We start from the raw sequence: 11,826 nt of genomic DNA, 5'->3' as shown, positions 1-11,826 counted from the left end.
TATATGAGTTTGAAATGCCAGGGAAGGAAAGGGTACTGTTTTGGAAAAGATGGTCTGTAAAGACCTTTTAATGAGTGGCCACTTGGGCAAAAGCCTGAGTGAAGAGAGGAAGAGGTTTCAACATAAGTAGTGTCTCCAGGGTGGTGCTACTGGGAGACTGTGGACCTTTGGGAAGTGAGGCTTCATAAGAAGCTCTTAGGTCCCGCTGGGACATATCACCCTCATTAGAGGCAGAAACCTATGGTATGAGGCCATTCAATGCTGGTCTTGAACCTCCAGAACCCAAATAAGCCTCTTTGCTTTGTAAGTGTTGGTATTTCATTGCTGTTCCATGAAGCTAATACAGGGAAGGAGTGAAGTTTACAAATATCTGAGGGGAAGCATCCTGTGGGAAAGATGAAGCAAGGGAAAATCCTGGACAAACACAAGAGGGGCTTCTTGAGGTCATAGGCAATGCCTGCATTAGAACCAGCAGTTGCCACAGTGCTGCTGTCACCACCATGCTGGATAACAGTTATGCAGCACTCACTCTGGGTTCTGGACCCTGCCTTAAGCACATCACACGTTAGCTTATTTAAGTATAACTGATGAGGTTGAAAGTATCATTAACTCCACTTTTTAGAAAAGAGAAATGAGGTGCAGTCTAGCAACTTGCCTAAGACCACCTACCTGGTAGTTATGAAGCTGGGATTTGAACCCAGGCAATCTGGCTCCAGTGTTTTTGTGTCTTAGTCTCTAAAGAAATAAAGACCAAGTGCAGCTAATTAAAAGATATTATGGGCCATACACTAAACTTTTAAGACCTAGCCTGACCCAATGTTCCATATGAAGAATGATCTACCATAGCTATACTTTTTTAAAAATTTATTTAATATTTTTATTTTATGTGTATGAGTGCATTGCCTGCCTGTAAGTGCACCCATGTCATCAAATGCCCATAGAGGTCAGAAAAGGGTGTCAGATTCCTCTGGAACTGGAGTTGTAGATAGTTCTTAACTGCCATGTGGGTGCTGGGAATCAAACCCAGGTCCCCTGCGAGAGCAGCCAGTGTGCTTAACTGCTGAGCCCTCTTTCCAGGCCCCTTGCTTTTTTTTAAAGACAAGGTCTTATTTTGTAGCCTTGTCTGGGCTGGAACTTGATTTGTAGACCAGGTTGGCCTTGAACTCACAGAGATCTGCCTGTTTCTGTCTCCTAAGTGCTGGGATTAAAGGTGTGTGCCACCATGCCCAGCCCATAACAATACTTTTGGTTTCAAATAAGTGAGTTTATTAAGCAAAAGAATAAATAGCAAGTGGCAGATAGAGAGATAGCAAAACACCATCAAATTGTCCACTTAGGACCTTCAGTACAAGCCACTGGGGTAGCCTGATTGAAAAGCAAGTAAAAGTAGTATGATCAAATCAGACACTTAAAATATCCAGTGGAAATGACTGGAGAAGCCCTTCTGAAACCGTCACGCCAAAGATCCTGACTGACAGATTTCTCTGGATGAATTTCCAGCTTCCCATTCCCTCTATAGTGCTTTTATATCATGGGATAAACCTGTTAAATATGGTTTGCCTTCTAGCTGTTCTCAAGGGGGCAATGTTTTTAATGCTCTTAGCTATTTGTTGTTCATTCTCACTGTCACAAAAGCAGGGGACCAACCTGACCCAGGACAGGGAATTTTGGAGGACACTTGAAATAAACATACTTGAGTTTTATTCAAGAGAGCCCTCTTCACTTCCAGAACCCACTCTCATCAAGTACAAATAGCACATGACAATTCATCAATATAATTTATAGTACACCCAGGAGTAAGTTTGGTTATAGCTAGCGATATGGCCACAGCTGTCACATGGGATGATGAGCTGAGGAACAGAGTTTCTTCAGCTGAAGGAGAAGAAAAACAGCCTGAGAAGGGCTTAAGTGTAAGGCCTCTGGCAAAGACCTGGGGTGTCGATTTGCAGAAGCAGCAGAGAAAAATCAGTCTCTTTGCCAGTACACATCTGCCTAGAAAGTGGCCTACATCTTATGGAGACCCAGGCTTCCTTTACAAAATATTTCTAGGGTACTCTAATCTCAGCCAGGCAAAGAATCAAGGCCCCAAATGTCAATAGCAAAAAGTCTTATGTTAAGAATTTTAATATACAAGACAATTGCCTACAATGGCCCAGATACATCTTGATTTAGGAACTATCGCTTCCTGGAGATTGTTTAGGATGAACACTCTGCTCAGACACTGAGCTCACCTGCTGGCTGATGATCAGGTAGGTGCCAGGTCACACTGGAGACAGGATGCCAAGCTGGACACAGGGATTTCAGGTGACTGAGCTTATGTTATCTTTTAAAACAAGAATTAGATGCCAGTACTGGTTGCCTTATGAGGTCACTCTCTTATTCAGGTGAAACATTTGTATTATTGGAAAATATAACTTCACCAACTGGGCATGGTAGAACATGCACACCTGTAATGACACCACTTGGAAGGCAGAGATAGGAGGATCAGGAGTTTGAGGTCAGCATGCCTTGTCTCAAAAAAAAAAAAAAGGAAGAGGAAGAAGAGAAATATATGAATGTATACCTTTTTCCAGAGTAAGAGAGAACATGCACCAAGATTTTACCAAAGCAGTCTCAAGTGAATGAGATATAAACAAAACAAGGGGCAGTGCACATGGCTGATTTATCATCTCCAATTTGATCTTCATGAGTTCTAATAAACTGCACTTGGCCTTTAACAACAAGCTACTTGGTTAAATTAAACTTATACAATCCAAACACCTACAGACACCTAGCGTGTGACCTTGGTAGATGCTACTATTGTTCACAAAAGTTAGTTTCCTCCGCATTGTAACTAACCATGGTCTCCTCTGCTGGCTGATGGTCCTTCTCTGCCCATTAACTTGGGACTTGCTGTGGTTTGGATATAGTTTTAGTGTGTCTCACAATGGTTGGTCTGTTGGTTAGTGCTGTCAACTTGACAGAATCTAGGAGACAAGCCTCTGGTACACCTGTAAGGGATTATGTAGGTTAGATAAGTCTCTGAGCATGCCAGCGGGGATTATCTGGGTTAGGTTAATCGAGGTGGGAAGACCCACACACTGTGGGTGGCACCATTTTCTAGGCTGGGATCATAGACTGTATAAAAGGAGAAAACAAAGCTGAACACAAGCATTCACCACTCTCTGCTTCCTGAGTGAAGATGCAATGTAACCAACCAGCTTCCTGCTCCCACCAGCATGCCTTTCCTGTCTGCTGCCATGTCTTGCCTACTCTGATGAACTGTATCTCTCTGGAACAATAAGTCAAAATAAATCTTTTATCCCTTAAATCGCTTTTGTCAAGATGTTTTATCACAGTAAGGAGAAAGTAACCAAGACAGTGGGTGTGTTGAAACTTAATCAGGAAACTGGAAACTTGAGCCAAATTCGGGTTTAGAGGCAGGGCCTTCAGGAAATAATTAGTAGACTAGGTCATCAGGGTGAAACCCCTAAGCTTGAATCCTGGTGGCTTTAAGAAGAGGAAGAAAGCTAAGAACACACATCTGTGTGCTTTCTGTCACTTGCCCTGTGCTGCCTTGGGCATCCGCTAACAAGAAGCCATCACTAGGTAACAGGCTCTCAACCTTGGACCAGAACTGTGACCCGAAATGAACCTCTTTTCTTTCTTTTTTAAAAATATGTTTCTTGGGCCAGGCGTGGTGGTGCATGGGTTTAATCCCAGCACTTGGGAGGTAGAGGCAGGCAGATCTCTGTGAGTTCAAGGCCAGCCTGGTCTACATAGTGAGTTCCATGCCAGGTGGGACTATAGGGAGACCCTGTCTCAAAAAGACCAAAAAAAATTTTTTTTATTTCTTGGGATGGAGAGATGCCTCAGCAGTTAAGAGCACTGACTGCTCTTGCAGAGGATCCTAGTTTGATTCCTAGCAGTCACATGGAGGCTAAAAACTGTAACTCCAATTCCAGGAGAATTCGATACTCTCTCCTGATCTCCTCAGGCATTGCACGGCATAGGTGCACTTACTTACATGCAAGCAATTACACTCATACACGTAAAATAAGTAATAATAAATTTAAAATTTTTTTTTAATTCACTGTTTTTGAGGGGGAGGGACAAAAAAGTTGAAAAACTTTGTTTCCAGCTTTGAAGAACTTTCCTTAAAGATCCATTTTCATTACATAAGAACACAGGCTACCATTGTCATGGACAAACACTGCACTCTGACTGGCTTTTGAGACAATTTGAATTCAAGGTATTATTAATATTCATTTGGACTCTTGTTCACATATGAAAGGAACTGGCACTTTAGCTTCAAGAACAAGTATAAAATCTAAAAATGTGACTTGTCTTGATTAAGGTCTAGATTAATTACTAAGAAACCATTCAACAATAATGGCTTCAAATATTTAATAGCCAACAAAATTGCAATTAAGTAAGGGAGAATTGATTCTAAGAACCATGATATTCAGAAAGAATGAGGGAGCAATTCTAAGTCTGGATGTCAAATTCAGAGCAAAGTACCAATAATTCCCCATTTGTAATATCTGTAAATAAAATACATGAATCAGGTAAGAACTGTGTAAATAATGTTAATAAAAAGTGCACATGGAACTCAGGAATATCTTTTTCACTAATTTTGTCACTTATTCTAATTCAATAAAATGGTTATAAAGAAAATGGCCACTTAAGGTAGAAAACTGGTTATATCATTCTTGCTTAGAACTTTTTGAGTGCAAAAGAATGAATATTGATCAACTTCCATGGTTTAAACTTAATCAATTGTCTTTAAATGAGTTATTGTATAAGATGAACATCTATGCTATTGCTTGAAAAGTCAAAGTGGAAAATACAATGGAAGGAAGCCAGACACTTTGTCAGCACATCTAGACAGAAGCCTGCCTTTATATTTGGTGCCTTTTTAGTAGGCACAGCCCTGGCAAAAAACAGAACCTGGTTGGTGTGTAGAATTTTTACAGATTCCGAAAACCGAGGACTTCTTTCCATGCGGATCAAACCGTGCTCTTTTTGAGCTCAAAGCTTTGTTTTCATTCAGCTTTCTTCCACCTCTTTCCATGCCATTCCCTGCACCGGACTCTACATGTTCAGAGTGGTAACTCCACCAGGTTTCTTTTCACATTTTTCACATATCCTCTCTCCTCAAAGCATTCTCTCAGCGGCCACAAAACACCAGCCTGAACCTATTTTCTTCCTAAAATTGCCAGCCACCAGTATTTCTTTGTTTTTTATTGTTACATCTTTATTTTTTAGGGGGGGCACAAGTGTACCATAGTGTGTGTATTCCGTGGCACATACGTGAAGCCAGAGGACAATTTGTGGGAGCCTGTTCTCTCAGTCTACTATCTAGAGCCCAGGGATTGAACTCAGGTCATTGGGCTTGGCAGCAAGCACCTTTACCCACTGAGCCATCTGGCAAGTGCACCATTTTCTTTATGACAATGAAAAAATATACTAGCCAGGGTTGGTCATGAAACTGCCTTCATCAAACGGAATGTGAATGACACCACATCCAACAAGAAGCTTTCATCCCACAACTTGTCTCTTTCAACACTTCTATTTTCTCCAGAGCCTACTTTCCACACGAGGACGTCGTTACTGAGAAAGTGACCACTCCTTCAGCTTGAGTCCTCAAATAAGAACTGTCTGCTCAAAGTGTCATTTCTGTGTGGCTTCTGGGAGAATCCAATAAATAAGATGGGCCACATCTTGAATATGTCCATAACCTTTTCCTCCAAAGAAACCTAATCAAACATATTCTGTACCGAACAAAAACAAAAACAAACCCCAAACCAAACAAAAACCAAACAAACAACAACAATAAAACCGTAAATAAGCCGGGCATGATGGCGCATGCCTTTTTAATCCCAGCACTTGGGAGGCAGAGGCTAGCCTGGTCTACACAGTGAGTTCCAGGACAGCTGGGGCTACAGAGAGACCCTGTCTCAAAAAAGACAAACAACAACAACAACCAAAAAAAAAAAAACCAAACAAAAAAAAACCCCACAAACAAAAAAACCTACAACCAGCTCTTCCTAGATTTAAATTAGATACCTTAGATGCTTATACCCCCAAACCCACACCTCCTATATCATATAGGCTCATGATCCTACAAACCAAGTCTTTCAGTCTTAAGGATGGGGTTAGTAAGCTCACTGTTTGACAGTGATTTTCAATTGTACCATGCCCAGAATTCAGTTAGAGTTCATTTGTTTGGGGCTGGTTATTTATGATAATTTCTTTTCTTCTTCCTGGGCACAGGGTAGAACTACATTCCCAGAATCCTTTGCAAGTGAGCATAATCACATGACTGGGTTTTTTTCACTGGATCACAAGTGGAAATGTTGGCTGATTTTGAGACTAGGACTTTGACTTTTGTGGAATGTTCACTTTTGTGCCACATGTAGAATGTTACAACAAATATTTACTATGAAAATAAGAAAAATCCACATAATTAAAAATTTATGACTTACCTTGAGCAATAGAGGAAAGCCTAAGGAGCGGTGGGTTGATGATTGCCTCACCTTGGGTGAAGTACTGGAGAAGGTCAGAGAGGAAGGGAAAGAGAAGAGGAGGAGGAGGAGGGAAGAAATGAAGAAAGGAAAAGTAAAGTTTGCAAGGAGAAATAAAAAGCCAATTTAAAACAAATATTCATCTATTGGGCTAGAGATAGAGCTCAGTGGTTAAGAGCAGTGGCTGCTCTTGCAGAAGACCCAGATTTAGTTCCCAGTTCCTACATGGTGGCTAACAACCATCCAAAACTCCAGTTGTAGAGGATCTGATGCCTCCTTCTAACCTCTGCAGCATTGCACAACACAGGTGCATATACATACATGCAGGCAAACACTCATACACATACAATAAAAGTAAATGAATATTTTTTTTTTGAGACAGGGTTTCCCTGTAGCCCCAGCTGGCCTGGAACTCACTATGCAGACCAGGCTGACATTGAACTCACAGAGATCCACTTACCATTGTCTCCCAAGTGCTGGGATCAAAGAGGTGTGCCACCACGCCCAGCCTAAATGAACATTTTTTTAAAATTAAAATACTTTATTATTTTTATTTTATGTGTATGAGTGTATTGCCTGCATGTCTTAAGTGCACCCATGTCATGCAATGCCCAAGAAGGTCAGAAGAGGGTGTCAGATCCCCTGGAACTAAAGTTATGGACATTGTTAGGCACCATGTGGGTGCCGGGAATTGAACCCCAGGTCCTCTGTAAGAATAGCCATTGCTTTTAACCACTGAGCCATCTATCAGCCCCTTAAATGAATATCTTTAAAATTTTAACCAAATCTGAGTCCTCTGCAAGAGTAGCAATTGCTCTTAACTGCTGAGCCATCTCTCCAGTCCCATAATCAACCACATTTATAATAAAATCTTAGAAGCAATGTGCATATTCCCAAAACTGACTCCCAAAAGCTGTCCTCTGATTTCTATACATACAGCATAGTACACATTTGCCCACACAACTACACACACATAAGCATACACAAAATAAATATAAATAAATAAATGTAGAAAATAGTCACGAGTACATTTGGAAGAGAAAAGGAAACACGTGTTCACACAACAGCTTCTATGCATGTTTTTAAAAAATTATTTTATTAGTTTTAATTACATCAGAGGGGTACGTGCATGTAAATGCATGTTCCTGAAGAGGACAGAGGTGTTGGATCCCCCAGAAGCTGGAATTACAGGCAGTTGTGAGCTGCCAACCTGGTATGGAACTGAACTTTGGTCCTCTGCTAAAACTGTATGCACTATTAACTGCTGACCCATCTTTCCAAACCCTATGCAATGCGTTTTTGAAGATTTATTTTATTTTTACTTTTTTGTATGTGTGGGTGTGTGTGTGTGTGGAAGCCCTCTGAGGACAGAAGAGGGCTTCAGATCCCCCAGAGCTGGAGTTACAGGAAGTTGTGAGCCACCCAACGTAGGTGCTGGGAGCTGAACTCCAGCCCTCTGCAAGGAGTGTTCCTTAATGTTGTTCTTAACGGCTTAAGTGTTCTTAACGGCTGAGCCATCTCTCCAGCCCATGTGATGTTTATATTAGCTTTATTCACATTCTTTGGTGAACACAGATGTCCATCAACAAAATGAATAGTTTGTATCCAATAAAAAAATCATGCATGAACATTGATAAAAATTGATACATGAGTGAACAGGAATGAAGCCCACAAGCATTATGCAAGGTGAAAAAGCCAGTTAAAAGGCTAAATATTGTACGATTCCACTTACAAAACACTGACAAACAGGGGAAAAAAATCAGATTAATGATTTCCAGGGACAAGAATGGGAGAAGATTAATTTTAAAAGGAGCATGAGAGAACTGGGGGAGAGGAGTGGAATGCTCCAGCTATTTTTAAAAATAATATTTTTATTAAATCTTTGATAATTTCATTCAACATACCTTGATTTTGATTATATTCAAAGCCCATCCCCATCTCCTCTTGGACCCCTCTACCTTCTTACCCTCCACTTCATGTCCTCTATTTTTTTTTAAGGCTTATCTAGTACAATTTGAGTTCCTGGAATATTCTTAGGTCCATCCTCTGGAGCCTGGTCAAGCTACCCAGGATCACACTCTTAAAGAAAACTGACTCTCTCCCTCTCTTCTCTCTCTCTCTCTCTCTCTCTCTCTCTCTCTCTCTCTCTCTCTCTCCCCCCTCCTCCTTTTTTCTCCCAGCAGCTAACAGTTGCCAATAGTTCTTCAGCTAGGGCTGGGGCTTCGTGTATGTCCCCTGCCATGCTGGGATCGTGTCTGATTTGAACTTGTACAGGTCTTGTGCATGCTGTCACAATCACTGTGAGAAAGTTCATATGTGCAACTGTCCTGTCATGGAAAACACTGTTTCACTGTATTTATCTACCATTACCAGCTCTCACAGTCTTTCAGCCCCTTCTTCCTCAACGATCCCTGAAACTTTGGGGGAGGGGCATGATATAAATGTCCTGTTTAAGGTTGAACACTCCACAGTGTCTTATTCTCTGCACACTGATCAATGGTGGGTTTGTGTGTTAATTGCCACCACCTGCAAAAGGAAGAGTTAAGACATGCACTAATTTGTGGGTATAACAATAAATCATTAGGAGTCAGCTTAATAATATATACATTTAGCAAAATAATAATAGTAGGTTTTCCTCTTTGCCTTGTAATCTGTCTAGCCAGAGATTTTTAGTCTAAATAACAGTGCCAGGTATGGGTTCCAACTTGTGAAGTAGGCCTTAAATGCAGAAGGTGGTTGGTGACTCCCATAGCATTTATGCCACTATTGCACCAAAAGGCATATCTTGCCAGGATAGTCATTATTGTAGCGCACAGAGTTCACGGCTAGGTAAGGTTGATGATTATTGTTCTCTGGTAGTGTGCATAGCACCTTGCAGCATTATGAAAACCAGTCAATAGGGATGGAGCTTCCATGTCAGTGCCAGCTTAATTGCTCCATATTCTAAGACTCATATATGTATCCTCTTCAGCAATTGGGTCTTACTATCAAGTTTCATAGGATAACCAAGAACAATAACAATAAGCAATATTGCTTGAGGGTCTATAGGATCCCCCTGGTGAACAACTCCAAAAGAAGGGTCCCATTCCTGACGTTGGTTTTTTTGTTTGTTTGTTTGTTTTGTAAGCTTGTGGTATATGATAGGGCATTGCCCCCCACATACACACACTGTTATAAAATTGCTCCATTTAAACGCTTTTTACACATGTATGTACATGTTTTAGGATGATTGATGATTCTATAATAATAGGTTTCTATATGACTTTTTCAAAAGGCCTTTAGTATTTGTTATCCCTCCCCATACTCTTTCCTCTACCTGCCCTCCCATTCCCCACCCCATTTAACCCTTCTTATTCCATAGTTCCCCTCTCTGCCTCATATCACTGCGTTCTATCTCCAATCCAATGAAGCCTCACCTCATGGCCTCTTACTAGGTTTCTGACCTCTAAAAATTTTTCAAATGAAACACACATAGCTGAAGATTCAAGGGTAACATATGAAAGATAACATGTAACAGTTCTCTTTCTGGATCTGAGTTACCTCACTCAGGATGATTGTTTACAGCTCCATCCATTTACTTAAGAATTTCATAATTTAGTTTTTCTTAACAGCTGAATAATATTCCCTTGTGTAAATGTATCATACTTTCATTATCCATTCATCAGTTGATGACCAGCTAGGCTATTACCATTTCCTGCCTATTGTGGATAGAATATTCCAGATCTTGATTGTGATGACTATTATACCATTTGTCAAATCTCATACAACTGTGCATCTTAAAAGAGTAGGTTCTATTTTCTGTAATGTATATCTCCATAAAGCATAATTTAAAACCTGTCTTAAAGTATAAAACATGACCAGGGAGGGGTCACTTCCCTGCTCTTCTCTTACAACCATCACTTGGACTTGATGTAGCCCAGCTTCAGCCACAGATGGTGACAAGCCCAGGCTGATGCTTGGAAGTTTCAAGGGCCAGTCTTGAACAATACAAGGGCATGAGTTGAGGCTGTGTGCTTACTGTCTAAAAAAATTTAAGTAGAATTATGTCCATTGCATTTAATAATAAAACACTTTGGGCTTGTACTTTGTATATTTTTTGTATTTTCCCCTTTATTGTTATTTTTGGTAATTCATTTTTATTGTACTTTACAAGTTTTGATCTGTAGTTGATTGAATATTAAAAATTTAGGTCATTTACCATATATATTTCAAGAAGCACTGCCCTAAGAATAGTGGGGAAATTTGGAGGGACCTGAATCCCTGAAGGACAACATGGAGCTGAGTCATCTGCAACCTAGAATGCTCCTTTGAGCTAGTGCATGAAGAAATTAACTTTATCCTGTAAGTGGCTGCAGCAAAGTCTCCCTGTTAGAGAAGCCAAACCTTCCCTTAGAGTCCTTGATATCCTACGTAAGCGCTATTTCCTAACTTGGGGCTAGTGCTTTAGTCCCAGGAAGAGCTGAAGGGCAAATCTATTTTGAGAAAATATAGACTCAAAATGTATGTGAAAAGCAAGCAAGTTGAGTATTACTTTTCATACCACAAAAGTGCTTTTGTTACAAAAGGAATGAAGAAAGCTATAATTGTCACTTTTTGAGCAGGTACCCAACCGGAAATTGAGAGGTAGAGCCATGTAAACAGCCTGCAAGTCTTTGACAATAGGTGATTTCTGAGGCTGCCTTTGGATGGAGGGAGACTTCCATTGGCCAGGACCATAGCAGCAGCTGCAACACCTGCAGCTGCTGCTCAGAGAGGTTGCTCTTGGGCCTCCAATTTGTGGTACAAACTGAGGGTGGATAATTGTCTTTTATTGAGGGTGCCTAGGCAGCATAATTTATCAGTCCAGTTCTGTCAGTGGCTGCTTGTTAACTTCATCTCATCTCATCTCCTCATCTAAAATCAAAGATAATGATGGTACCCACCTGTATCATAAGGTTTTCCGAGGTTTCAATAAGAAATAATTCATTAAAAGAGCTGAAGTTGGGTGTGGCTCATTGAAAGAGCTTGATAGATGTTAGCTATTGACTGATTTAGCTACAAGCCCTTTGTAATGAGATGATCTTTCTTTGGTCTCCAGATGGTCCCCTCAGTGCCTGAAGGTTGGTGGTCTCAGACACAAACCTGACTGGTGTAACTTGATTCGAATGCAGCAATCTGAACTTAGGGGGCAGTGCTATACTTTGCATGTAAAATTGATAGAGGACACAGGAGGAATAGTAAGTTCTACCTAGTGATAGACTGGTTCAGGGTAGGACTCAAGCCTCACTTCCTTCAAGAATTCTTCACACTGAGCACGAGTACATGTGTACAGTGTCTTCTA

Source organism: Nannospalax galili, unplaced genomic scaffold (genome assembly GCF_000622305.1).
Source record: "Nannospalax galili isolate Female #2095 unplaced genomic scaffold, S.galili_v1.0 scaffold1830, whole genome shotgun sequence".
NCBI classification, from domain to species: domain Eukaryota; kingdom Metazoa; phylum Chordata; class Mammalia; order Rodentia; family Spalacidae; genus Nannospalax; species Nannospalax galili.
The sequence above is the reverse complement of the archived record's forward strand: the minus strand, read 5'-3'. Positions refer to the sequence as shown.